This window comes from Micromys minutus (genome assembly GCF_963924665.1).
Source record: "Micromys minutus genome assembly, chromosome: 20".
In the NCBI taxonomy this organism is placed as follows: domain Eukaryota; kingdom Metazoa; phylum Chordata; class Mammalia; order Rodentia; family Muridae; genus Micromys; species Micromys minutus.
This window is the reverse complement of record NC_137955.1, coordinates 43982752-43997387: the sequence shown is the minus strand read 5'-3', so window position 1 is coordinate 43997387 and position 14636 is coordinate 43982752.

Sequence of the window (14636 nt, the reverse complement as noted above, 5' to 3'; positions counted from 1 at the left end):
GGTAATGACCCATGGTTAAAAAACATACTATGTCCTGAAAAGTAACCATGTCTCCTTCAAAGGATGTCCTTTCTTTTACATTCTGTCTGGTCAATATCTTAGAGGTTCCCCAAGTCAACCACAAATACTTCTCCATTTTGACTCCAGTTATGCTGACTACTTTTATATCAACCTAAAGTAAGCTAGAGTTGTCACAGAGGAAACCTCAGTTGAGAATATGCCTCTGTGAGCTTCTGTGGTAGACTAGTCTCAAGGACATCCTCTTAAATAGTGACAGGTGGGAGAGAGCTCAGGCCGTGATGGACATCACCGTACCTGGGTTGGTGGTCCTAACTTTTATAAGAAGGCAGAGTGAGCAAGGCAGGGGTTGCAAGTCAGTAGGTAGCATCTGTCCATGGCCTCTGTATGAGCTCCTACCTCCAGGGTCCAGCCCTGCTTGAGTTCTGTCCTGACTTTCTTTGCTCCTGAACTGTGATGTAAAAGTGTAAACTAAATAAGCGCTTGATTCTGCAGTTCCTTTGGTCATAATGTTTCGTCATAGCAATAGTAACCATGACTATGATACAAGTATTGGTAATCTATTCACATCTCATAGAGGATAATAGGTGTGTGTGTGTGTGTGTGTGTGTGTGTGTGTGTGTGTGTGTGTGTGTGTGTAGAAAACACAAGGAAGTGAATGTGTGACTTTTGTATTTCTATAAAAATTAAGTAGAAAACTAGAGAACTGAATATATAATTTTCATAAGAGGAATATCGGCAACCAAATTCTTAAAATAAGGTTAATATCAAGTTCTCCTTTCAGAAAGCATTCATAGTTATTTTTAATTACTGTTTCTCTTTTTTATTCTAGAAACTGTGAGTCTAGAAATTATTGGTAATATTGGTAAAATTGAACAGTAAAAATTAGAGATGCTTCATATGCAAGTATTTATAAAACAGGAATAGTGTTCTGTAAGGCCTGTCATCTACAGTGAGCCAGTGAAAATGTGTCAATAATCAAAGATTCATTGGCTCCGGTGCTTAGTCCAGGCATCGTTAACTGGCTGCATTTGGAGCCACCTTGTAGATGTTTTTCTGGCCATATTTGGTACATCCTTTCGAAGAGATTTAACAAGGAAAAGTGGGCCCACTCTCAAGTATGGGTGGCATGGGCGGCACTGTCACATGAGTTGTCATTTGAGAATGAATGAGGAGGGAAGGGAAAGAGTAATGCAGCTGAGATAAACACAACATCATTTCTTTCTGTTTCATGGCTGTGGACTTGATGTGCTTAATGGTGTTACATCCTTCTCATTGTTGGGCAAACGTGTGAAAAGGAACAATGTCTTGTAAACAGAGTTAAAATGATTTCACACCTAGCTTGTGTTAAGTGTTTACTTTGTTCATAAGGAAAAATATCCACAGGCTCAATGGCCTTCCCAAATTAACTTTGCTTACGCTTATTTAATTTTTCATTATATTTATTTACTTGTGTGCCTAAGTGTTCTGTCAGCATTTCTGTCTATGTAACACATGTATGTCTGCAACTCATGTAGATCAAGAGGAGGCTGGATCGAACAGACATGGAATTGGGTGTCAGCCACCATGTGGGTGCTGGGATCTGAAACTTGCTCTTCTACAACAACATCAAGCGTGTTTAACCGTTCAAATATCTATCCAGATTTAATTCTTCATAAAATTATTTTTTAAAAAGTCTTTGTTTATTGGATATTTTACATATTTACTTTTCAAATGTTACCCCCTTTTCCTAACCTACACCCACATATACTGAAGTTTGACTAAATACTGAACAATCCTTCTGGAAACTAAGACTTGGAAACAAAATGAAGGTAAATGTGAAACCCCCAGCCAAGCTTTAGATTTTTTGATTCAAGTTTTAATATATTACTTTGGTGTGTTTTTTAAGAGATGGTGGGCAGAAGCTATGGAAAGAAAATAGAAGTTTATTCATGACATTCTTAGCCAGATAAATGAGACCCATGTTTCAATTAAAGACTCTGCAGGACAACGTAGGCATTTTATAAAATGACAACCGAAACCTAAATGGCATTTGGGTCAAATTGCTTTTTTCAAAGGTTAATGTCAGAAGATAAAGTGAACTTTACAATACTCACAATCCCCATGAACTTCCAGGCTGACTAAAGATTGAAGATATTTGAAATGAGTTTAAAATGTGCTCCTAAGGTCATTTTTTAAATGTTATGTTGTATGTATTTAATGTTTCTTTTTTTTTCTTTTTTGCTTGAATTTTTTTTTCTGATTATTTTCTGTGCTGGCTATATTTGCTTTTGATAAAAGAAAACGTCACAGTGTCGTTTTGTGCATGTTAAACTTTCTGTCAGCTCACATAAGTGAAGAAAAGACTTTCTTCCCTGTTTGAGGTCTCAAAGGAGTTGAAGAATAAGGCTTGTGTTGAGTGGACACCTGATCAAGCAGAGGTCAGAGCAGTTTCCAAGTGAGCAAAAGGAAACAGAGATGATCCAGTTTCACTGATGGCCAAGGGGTAAGGAAAACAGTTTTTCTGAGGACAACAGGGAAGTATGCTGCATTTAGTTCAACAGGGAAAGCATGCTGCATTTAGTTCAACAGGGAAAGCATGCTGCATTTAGTTCAACAGGGAAAGCATGCTGCATTTAGTTCAACAGGGAAAGCATGCTGCATTTAGTTCAACAGGGAAAGCATGCTGCATTTAGTTCAACAGGGAAAGCATGCTGCAATTAGTTCAACAGGGAAAGCATGCTGCATTTAGTTCAACAGGGAAAGCATGCTGCATTTAGTTCAACAGGGAAAGCATGCTGCATTTAGTTCAACAGGGAAAGCATGCTGCATTTAGTTCAACAGGGAAAGCATGCTGCAATTAGTTCAACAGGGAAAGCATGCTGCAATTAGTTCAACAGGGAAAGCATGCTGCATTTAGTTCGAGAAAGCTGTTTGTCTTCCTCTCTATCTTCATATTGGAAGCAAGGACAAAAGTAAGAATGTTTTCAACTCCAATTAGGTTTCAGATGTTTTGACTGCCATGAAAACAATTTCTTGTTTCCTGGATTGCCATTAAGGACAGAACCTCAGCTTTCTGTGAATCTGAGTTTTTTTGCAGCAGCTGATTTCCTGGGTCGGTTCTGCATAAGTCCTTAGGTACTTGGCAGGGAGCTGCAGGCTACAGGCAGGCTTCTTTTGTTGTAACCTATATCAGGTCATTGTCTATGTTTTGTCTTGCCTGAATAGCTATCAGGAAACACAGGATGGACAATAAATAATGTCCTACGTAAAAAAATTCATTACAAATCTGTAGTTTTAAAATAAAAATTAAGTTAAAATGTAAAATAAAGAATGTTAATAATTCTGAATGTTTAAAAAAAATCTTAGCATGTTTCCTGACTCAGAAGAAAGTCTCACATCCTTAAAAGTATAAAAATATATATCTTATTTAACGGCATGAAATCTTCAAGACACAAGAGGCTTTATGAAAATAAAAAGTAAAATTAAAAAAATGGAAGAGCATCCAGAACTTAATGTTGAGAGCCCACACATCAGCCCACACATCCGATTAAATTTTATTCAGAATTCTTATTAATCCACAGTGATTGTACCCTTAACCTAATTTACATAATAATAAAAATTAAGGACAGTTCAGAGCAAAGGAATAGAAGATTGCACCCAGTAAACCTTTGAAAATAAGCCTATGCTATCTGACAGCAAGAATCCAGAGCCTTTATAGCACTGCCTGCAGTACATACACAACCAGGAACAACCCCACAGAAATATGGAAAACTTCAAAGGACAAATAAGCAAAATTGTCTACCAACACTCCAGTATGGTGACCAGTCTTAAAACATGGAAAACAATATACTGCTAGCTTTTCTGAAAAGTGGAACATTTTACAAAATCGCTTGTTGTCAGGCCATCAGAAACTAAAAACTGAAAATTATCTGAACATTACTATTGTAGAAATGCATAGGATGTCCACATATGCTGATAGGTTGTGTAGTACTACATTTACACATTATGCTACATAAAAGTGTCTGCTAGTCAAACATTTATATATAATTTAAACATATATAGTATATTTGGATATAACTTTTCAGCACATATTTACATATGAAGTACCATATCAAAACCACTTAATAATTAATCAAAAAGAGAATATGAATTATATTTTCATGATTTCAAGGTTTTGGAACAGTCCCTTGAATAAACTAATTATTGAGTCATTAAAAATAGTCTGCTAAATTGAGTAATCTATCTGAAACTCCTACTCATATTAAGTGTGATTATATTTTATTTCAAAAGCAATATTTCTTATATTATAGTTTATAGCAAATTAGTAACCTACAGTATGGAAGAATTTAGCAAACATTTCATTTAAGCCAAAGATAGACATTCATGAGTAAGTGTTTAGTGACCTTAAGAACAAAATCTATCTTATAATATCATAAAATCTTCTAATATATCAGTTTATGTAAAACCAAAGAAATAGAGAATAACTTATAAAAATTTCACTCAGATCCAAATTTTCTCTGAGTATACATTATTAATTAGTCTGAGAGTGAGTAAATGCATGTTTTTGTTTTTTAGTATTTTATTTTCAGAAAATAAGACTGGTAAAGACAATGAATGATGGTCTGTGAGGTTCACTTGATTATACCCTTTGGTGGTAAATTTTCTGACCACACATTATCCAGTGCCTCTTCATATTTTTATGTTTTTGTGAAAGATTAATAGGGATAGAAAAATATTGTATGTAAGACAAATGAAATATTGTTCAACCTTTGGGTAAAAGAAACTCTATCACTTCATATAAGTGATATCTGATTCAGATTCAGATATAACTTTAGGTCAGAAAAATACCTAAATTATTAGGTGAAACATGTCACCCACAGAAAGATAAACACTTCTGTGTCCTGCTCATGTGATGAATCTGCAAATGATCACACAGAAAAAGAGAAGAAGCTGGGCTCCTGTGAGTGAAGAGAGGGGGAAATTGAGGGTGATTATCATTGGGCTGAATGTTATATAAATAGAAAAATTGTACAGATGGGCTCACAACAGAGAGATGGTGGTTGACTTTATACTAGTGAGTATTATAAATGCCTGAAAAGTTTTACATATCATTTTTTAATTCAGATGTCATAAAAGCAGTTACAACAAGCACAGGAGGGCATGGGTATTTTCCTCACCTTAACTGCAGTGACCATTTCAGGAATGTGTCCTTGTGTTTAACCTAATCAAATATCACAAGAGATATCAATATCCCTTTTATATCAATTATAAATCAATATGGCTATAAAGGGCAAAATCAAAGTATTTTCTGCTAAACTCATCATTGAAGCATTTATTAATTTTAATCTGCTGTGGTCAAATTGTTGGAATGCTGTCTGTGAGTACCTGTGTGTTTACAAACACAAAGGTAGGGTCATGCTAATGAGTGAGTGGGGGAGGTGCAGAGGTTCCTGTGCTCAGAGATAAACATGGGAAGAACCAGTAAGTTTGTTCTTTCAATGGAAGGGATGCATAGCCTGTTGTTTTGCCTAGAAGGCTGGAGGCAGAGGAGGTTAATAGCCTCGTGACCTTTGCCCTGTCTGTATAGACAAGACTTCACTGGATTCTCCCCAAGACCGTTATTGTGCTCTTATGTAACCTGTGGTACCTACTTTCATTGAATATGTGATATGCACTTTATAAAGAATTGTTACATAGTCCTTTCTTAAGGATTGTACACATGGAAAAACATGTTAGCTTTCATTTATTTGTGCTGTGCTTAAATACTCCTAAAATAAACTGTTTGGGGTCAGAATCCTGACATTTGAATCATCACTGACTACTAATTATGTTGAATGGAACTATCTTCTTACATCCTACGAATAGTTAATCTGTTTGTTGGCCCTGGTGGTCATAGAGAACCCTGCATGTGAGTTCTGAGTTGCTTCTGAAGTTGGGCCTAGGTGAGCTTTTGGGGATGATTTATATTCATTCTTTGTGTCTTGGGAACCACATGTGTGGTTATCCATCTATCTATCATCTATCTATCTATCTATCATCTATCTATCTATCTATCTATCATCTATCTATCTATCTATTTCTCTAACATCTTTCTATCTTTCTCTCCTTCTTTTATGTTTTCTAAATCAATCAGATGTTTTCTCAGTGTAGGGGTTATGAGAATTTGTGGCTTTTTTTTCCAGAGGACAGCTTTCTATTCCCATAGCCATGACAAGCAGCTCATGAATCCCAATCTCCTATGGCATTTGTAGACTATGTACATGGATATAATCATACGGAGAGACATTCACAGACACATGCATATAAACTTAGAGTTTTAAAACTAGAGAATTGACAGTAGTTGAGTATAAACAATGTGTTGGGTACTGCTGTTTCCCTTGAAATATACTTGCTTAAAGGGAAAAAAAAAACTTAGTATTTTGTTTGACCTATAATAGCCATATGTATATATGAAGCCCAATGTGATTATTTTAGTGTATTTAAACACTGTATATCATAAATTAAACCTAGCTAAGTAGCATGCACTATTTTTACATTGAAACAATCATGAAATCCCTCCATGTATACTCTTTGGTTGGTGTTTTAGTCTATGGAAACTCTGGGTGGTGTGCTTAGTTGGTATTATTCTTTCTATGGAGCTGAAATATCCTTCAGCTCCCGCAGTCCTTTGCCTAGCTTTTTCATTAGGTCTCCAGGTTCAGTGTGATGGTTGGCTGTGAGTATCTGCATCTGTTTTGTTCAGGTGCTGATAGAACCTTTCAGCGTAAAGCCATACCAGGCTCCTGTCAGCAAATCCTTCTTAGCCTCGGCAATAGTGTAGGGGTTTGGTGTCTGAAGATGGGATAGATCTCTAGGTAGGGCCATCTCTGGGTGACCTTTCCTTCAGTCTCTGCTCCGTGTTTTTTCCCTGGTTTTCCTTTGGACAGATACATTTCTAGGTTAACAATTTTGAAATGAGTGGTGCTCCATACTTCAACTGGGGTCTGTGGCTGTCTATTGGAGGTGGTCTCTATAGGCTCTATCTCCCCTTTGCTGTATATCTTGGCTAAAAGTCATCCCCATTGGGTCCTGGGAACTTATCGCTTTCTTGGCATCTGGGACACTCTAGTGTCTCCCCCTAGTTCCCTATTTTCCACGGTTAGATATTTGTATTCAATTTCCCGACCCTGACCCTCCGTACTTCTCTCCTTTCCTGTGCTGTCCTGTCTTGATCTGCCCTCCCTTTTGTTCCCCCTCCTCTCTCCCTCCCAGGTTCTTCCCTCTCTCTACTCTAACTGTGATTATTTTTAACCCTTCTATGTAGGCTTGAAGCATCCACACTTTGGTTTTCCTTCTTGTTATGCTTCATATGGTCTGTGGATTGTATTCCCGAGCTTATGGGGTAATAACCACTTATCAGTGGGTACATAGGATGTGTATTATCTCAATCAGGATAATATTTTCTAGTTCCATTCACTTGCCTGGTACTGAAAGCTGGTAAAAGTACTAGAAAAATCAATCCGGTGGTTACTCAAAAAGTGGGAAATAGTTTAGTTTATAGACTACTAGGCATATACCCAAAGGATACTCCAACATTTAACAAGAACACATGTTCTACTATGTTTATCACAGTCTTACTTATAATAAACAGAAGCTGGAAACAACCCAGATGTCCCTCAACCAAAGAATGGGTAAAGAAAATGTGGTCATTTATACAATGGAGTACTACTCAGCTATTCAAAACAATGACTTTGTTTTCTTATTCAAAGTTAGTCTCATACTATAGTCCATTCTGTCTTGGAATTTACTGGCGTGGTCTTGAAATCATCATTGTCATCCTGGGTCAGCCTCCTACATGTTAGATGTACAGGAATAGAGTATTATGCTGATACATGGTATTTCACAGGCTTTGCTCTCACCACCCAAGTTTAGAATAATCTTGCTTGATCACTTATTCTGACACATTCTTTTCCCCATTGATGCTCTTTTTGAAGGATAGATAGCAAGAGCATGCATCTCCTATTGAAGAGGGGTGGATTCCAAAGTCCATGCCAGTGTTTGAAAATGTGTCTCCTCCCTTCTTCTGAATTATGGTCACATAAAGACCTCCCTGAGCACTTCTTTCCTTTGGGGACAGGTTCTTTGACAATGGTCTGAAGCCAGTGTCTTTAAGCCCATCTACTGGGTAACCCTTGGTTGCTTTTTCCTTATCCAGAGCTCATCATCTATGTCCCTCCCTGAAAGGGTTAAAGGGTATTGGAGTCTTCCCACTTCCAGTCCCCCCACCCCCCGTAAAGAGCAGCAATCTTTTGCTCTCATACTTGAAGCCCTGCTTCAGGAAAATTAAAATAAACATCAATGGCTTCTCTTCGTGTGCTCTTCTGGAGAGAATATTTTCCTTTACTTTTTGTGGTCTTTCTAGGTTATCTGGAAGTTTCACACCATGACTTAAGTTTAAAATCAATAGGTCCAAAGAGAGAAAAGTTGACAGGAAACAAAAAGTAAGATTGCACATTACACCACAAACCTATAATGTACATTCTCTTAATAACCTGAAGTCTTGCCATGTTTCTCCTATAACAAACAGACCTGCAAAAATAGATGTACTTCAATCTTTGCTTCATGCTTAAGTGAAATAACTTATACTTTGTCTGTGAATATTGCTATGCAGTTATGTCCTCTAATTGAAAGTTTGATGAAATTGCACACATAAATTGGCTATGCAAAAGAGACTGTCAGCTTTAAGTACTATCTTTGTTCCTAAAATGTCTCCTGTCCTAAGTAGGATCAATACTGCTCAAATCAATACTGGTGTCTCCGTTCCCACTGCCTAGTGAGGACGGGGTTAAAGACTACAGATCACATCTGTGTTACTTTGCTTGTGTTTTTTTTTTTTTCCCTTAAAATTAAATTCTGTATTTTAAGGTACAGTACAGATTCGAAAAATGCCAAATTAATTTTCATTTAAAGAATTGATGAGCACTAATGCATGTCAGTGAATTTACTGAGATTTTTTTTTTTTAACAACAACAATACAAAGAAAACTCTTGGCTCTTTTTAGTCTCTTATTTATCCATAAAAATATGCCGTTGTATCAAAAATAGAGACGATAAAAGAGCAACAGGCTATGTTGCTAATTAAAATACTTCAGAAACTATATCAATGAAGCACGCCTGCTATCATGGGGCTTTAGCTCCAGGTCCAAAGTTCTCCTTCCCATGTCATTCCTGTGGGAAACAGCTTGCACAGAATATGACACTGGCTCTTAGTTCCGTGGGCTGAGATCTATTTCCTCATTCTTGACAGTTGCGATTAACCTTTGGAGTGGAATGTGAACACTTGCAGGTTTGCAGCCATGTGCACCATTTCAAAAATTACCTCCATGCTGAAAGAACAGGTACATATCACTCACACACTTACAGATTTCAACTTCTGTGCCAAAAAAAAAAAAAAAAAAGAAAGAAATGTGGCAAAAATCATGCACTCCTTTTTCTGTATTACAGACTGTTCTGTAAGTTATGTGTTCAGAGAATAGGGGAATGTATGACCTGGCATTGCTTTGCAACTCTGGAACCTTGAGAAATCACTGGGCTTTAACATTCATTTTTATTTCTTATGGGCATAGTTCAATTTTTTTCAAATAAACCAATCGCTTTGAAAGAAAAATGTTACCAATATTCTTAGTGTAACTAAGAAGGTTAAGTACAGGAGAGGGTTACATTAGTTCAGTGAAAGATTGAAAAGCAAACAAAAAAACAGAAAAATAAAAAGAAAGAGGAAAAGATCAAGTGGAAAAAAAAAAAGCTATGGTGGCAAGAAGCACCTGCAGCCTGTCTTTCTGAATGGAGATGAACTTTACCTTGAGTAAAAGCATTTCCCATTATTTAAAAATAGCCTCTGCAGTTTATAATTCCAAACAAGTTCTTACAAAAGGGAGGCTTTTCTTAAAAGACACATTTAATAGATATGGTGAATTGAAATCTGATGTATCAGAAACACAAATAACTTTAAAAAATTGAGAATGTACCCAAGTCCGAAACCATAATAGAAGTGTATCTCTCAAAGCCAGCTACAGAACGTGTTGTGTCTCATAGACCTTCCAACCCTGCTCTTTATGGAGCTAATCCCGAAGCTTAAGCAAACACAATACAGAATCATTTCCTCAGAGCTCCTGCACCACCACAGTTAAGGACACAAAGAGGTGAATCTGCAGCTTAAAAAACACCCTCTTCTGCTACAAAGGATGAAGACTCGGTTATTTTGGCTCCAAACACGGAGGATAAAAGTCGCCTTAATCTCCACAGAAGAAGGTCGGAGAACTGAAATTGTCAATTCCAACTCTCAGATCTGAATCCAGTTTCCCCTTAGAGCCTGTGGTTGCCAGTGTAGTTAGTGTAGTGTAGTTTTTAAAACACAAAACTGGGTTTCTGGCCTGCTGAAGGGTAGACTGGGGTATAGGAAATGCTACTTAAGACAAGCGATGATTTTAGGGAAGAGCTGGACAAAGCTGAGGAGGAAGGAGAGCCACCCTGTAGGAGGACCAGCTGTTTCAATTTACCTAGACCCAGGAGATCTCTCAGACACTGGACTGCCAGCCAGGCAGCATATGTCAGCTGGTATGAGGTCCCAAACACTTCTACAGCAGAGGACTGCCGGGTCAGGGTTGTCAGAGAAGATCACCTAATCCTCAAGAGACTGGAGGCCTCAGGGAGTGGAGAGGTATGGTGGGGTTAGGGTGGGAGGTAGGTAGGGACATCTTAGTGGAGACAGCGGGGCAGGGATGGTACGGGATGTGGAACAGTTGGAGGGTGGACCTGGAGGGGAGTAAGATCTGGAGTGAAAAACAATGATGGCTGGACTGTTGTAGTAAATATTAGAATAGAATGCCTATGTCTTTATCGGCCCCCGCGCTCTCACTGTGCAGATACCATTCTAGTGTGGAGCCGATCGCAGGGACTCTGTCACTAGGTCCACAGGATTCCCTTCTCAGGGGGTTCACTCTGCCTGCTCTGCTGCTTCTGCCCCGCGTGTTTCTTTCCACTACTGCTCAGCACAAACATTACTTCAAAGCCCAGTTGCTTTTCATTATAGGTTTATATATGCATTCTAAATCCACAAACCCTCTACACAGTATGATTCTATCCAATGAACAAAGATACAAACTGCCCTTCTATACGAGATAAAATGACCTACAGAAACCCTTTAAATATTCCTATCTATTGTCAAAAATGGCCACCAGGATCTAGGTGTGCTTTCCCCAGCTCCATCTTGATTTCCTCCTCAATCTCTGTTCCTCTTCCGTTTTCCCAACTTCCCCCCCCCCCCCCGCCTACCTCTCCACTGTCCAATCATGTATCAACTTAACATAAATCTACACAGGATAAAAGCACACTCCTACATAAGCAGTCCGATCTGTGTGAAGGAAGCGTACGCCGGAAGTCTTTATGTTAAACGGAAACTCATCCGCCCATACTCTCGCAGTCTGCATACTTAAGTTACTCAAACAGCATCATCTTTAAGTCACCAGAAAGTGACAGTTCCGCAGTAAGACCCGGAGGTTACTCAGAGCAGTGTTTCTGTAGCTAAACTGGCTCTACTGGAAGGCGTTCTAGTCTTGGCTCTTGTTCATACTTTGTTGATTTTCTTTTCTTTTCTTTTTTTTTCTTTTTTTCTTTTTTTTTTTTTTTAAGACGCAACATATTTTCCTCCAATATCGTGGCATTGAAAGGAGGGATATGGAAATGTAATGGGCCTGTGTGTTAGGGCTAATTCTAAAGAGCATGCACCCCATCTGATCTGTGGCTATCAGGCTATTGAAAGAATAGACCCACAGAAATCAGAATTTCCCCAGGAATCCCATGATGGGAGAGAAAGCCGATGAAGTTGTTGGGGGTTCCAAAAGAGCAACTGGTTTGGAGGAAAAATGTTTACAAGTTGCTCAGAAGGGCTCATGGGAAAGAGTTGGAAATGGATAACTATTCTGCCATGCATATCTTTGGCTTATATTTAACTCATACACCCTCATGGTAAGCAACCTGAAGAATGACTTGGGGAGAAACAGGAATCTCTTTCTCTCTTTCATAATTTTGGCTCATTTGAACACATTTCTTTTTTATGCTTTACAACCAGACTTTCCCTCTTCCCACCCCCCTGAGCTCCAAGGGACTAAACCACCAACCAAAGAGCACGCATGGGGGGGGGGCATGCCTCCAGCTGCCCATGTAGCAGAGAATGGCATTGTCTGGCATCAATGGGAGGAGAAGCCCTTTGTCCTGTGAAGGCTTGTTTTTGCAGCATAGGGAATGCCAGAGTGTTAAAATGGATGTGAATGGCTGGGAGGGGGAACATCCTCATAGAAGCTGAGGAAGAGGGATGGTAAGGGGGGGAGGACCTGGAAAGGGGATAACATTTGAAATGTGGATGCATAAACTATCCAAAAAGATTTTAAAATGCACTATTAAAGATAAAATGGTGAGCTCATCTTTTCCTGCTACACTATCCATCTCTGCTACAATAAAATGTGACTGGTTTTGACCTTCAAGTAGATGAGACTAGCTGGAACTGGTTCTTCTAGGCAGACTAGGCAGTTTTCAATTCATATGGGGTTCATCATTCTTGTTGCAAGTGAAAGATTTTACTTCCTTTGATGTGGAGGGGTGGATGAATGTGTGTGGAAAGGTTCATGTGTCTTCATGGGTTCATTGTTATATTGTCATACATGTGAGTGCATGCATGTTCATGCAAATCATGCATGACTCTCAAGTACATGCTTTTTTGTGTACAATGTGTGTGTTTGTGTATATGTGCATTTCCATGTGCTTATAAGGATCCTGTGTGAGCATGTGTGTGTTTGTGTGTGTGTGTGTGTGTGTGTGTGAGAGAGAGAGAGAGAGAGAGAGAGAGAGAGAGAGAGAGAGAGAGAGAGAGAGAGAGAGAGAGAGAGAGAGATTGTAGGAGCACATTTGTAAGTATTGTGTGAAGATCAAGGAGCACCCTCTTCAGTCAGCCTCGAAGGTTTTGGGACAGGGCTTCCCACCAAGCTTAGGTAGGGCTCAAGTCAAAAATGACTTGCTAGCAGATCAAGGAATGCTTTTGTCCCGTATCTCAAGGTATAGGATTTCAAAAGAAAACCCCATCTCCAATCTGGGATAGGTTATTACTATAGAAAAGGGATTTTGCTGACAGCACAGGTGGAATATTTATATAATTGGCAAACAAGTTCTAACTGAACATAGTTCCTGAAGGAAGGGAGAGATGCTCGCCCACATCCTGGGTATAGCAGAAACAACAACATTTAAACAAACAGAGACACTAAGTATATGGCCTTCAGAATGACATCGGTATCCAAATAGTTCTTGATGCTGTTGTTAAAATGAATGTCATTTTCTCATCTAAGAATTACCAAATAAAATCACACCTTTTACATCTAGACATGGAAGGTTTATTCTGAGTCTCCCTTACTAAGATTGGGGCCTTACTCCATTTCTACTGACACAGAAGATGGCAGACATTTTAATTGCCCAGTGAATCAGATAAAACTTTCTGGGGCTGTAAATACGCGACAGATATGAAGATATGAGGGCAGTATGAGTTACTTCTTGTCTCGCAGATACTCCTTTCTGTGGTTCCTCGGCCTTTACCATTGGAGTCATGGAAAGCAGGCCCTATGCTGGATAAGGTCGATAACCTCATAGGCTTCTGCCTTTCAGGAAAAAAAAAAAAAAAAAAAAAAAAAAAACAATGGTTCTGAGATACTTCTGGAATTTGAAAATGGAAATAAACGTTTAAGGATATTTGTATGCAAATGAATTAGAGAGAATTGGCAATTATAAATTATCTTATATGAAACTTGTAAAGAAAGCAAGGTCAGTGGCTGCTCAGTGAGATAATAACACCTCTAAATAACTTGGCTGAGAGGAGGGGACATTAAGGCCATCCTGGTCAAGTCCTCCAAACCTCAAGTTAATTTTCAAAGACTCCAGTTTGTTACATTGATTTCAAGTACCCCCTGCCCCCCAATAGCACATCCAAAATAAAAAGTCCTCATTTCTTTGGAAATGCACTGTATATAAATCTGTGGTTACATCACATCTTTATATTTAAAATATTAGACCGAGTTTTCTGAATTATACCTCCAATTATATTATTTATTATTATTTCCAGTGATAAGTTTATTCAGGCTGGAGAGATGGCTCAGTGGTTAAGAGCACTGACTGCTCTTCCAGAGGTCCTAAGTTCAAATCCCAGCAACCACATGGTGACTCACAACCATCTGTAATGAGATCTGATGCCCTCTTCTGGTGTGTCTGAAGACAGCTACAGTGTACTTACCTATAATAAATAAATAATTCTTAAAAAAATAAGTTTGTTCATCCCAAAAACCTAGATTCTAGTGACCAGATAGGAGCAAAAGCATGAACTTTTTAGCTTTTATTTTATCTTGATTATTAAATGTTGTATTTACATAATTAGGTTTGAAAACATTTTATAACAATGAGGTAGTGAATTAATTTACTGACTTAGTATTTAACTTTTGGTATCTGTTGCAATGTTAGACCGTATTAACCAGCTCTGTCTTATGCCTTAACTATGAGAGATAGAGTCACTTACTATCTTTTCCTGCTGCTGTGAGAAAATATCTTGACAAGCAACAAAAG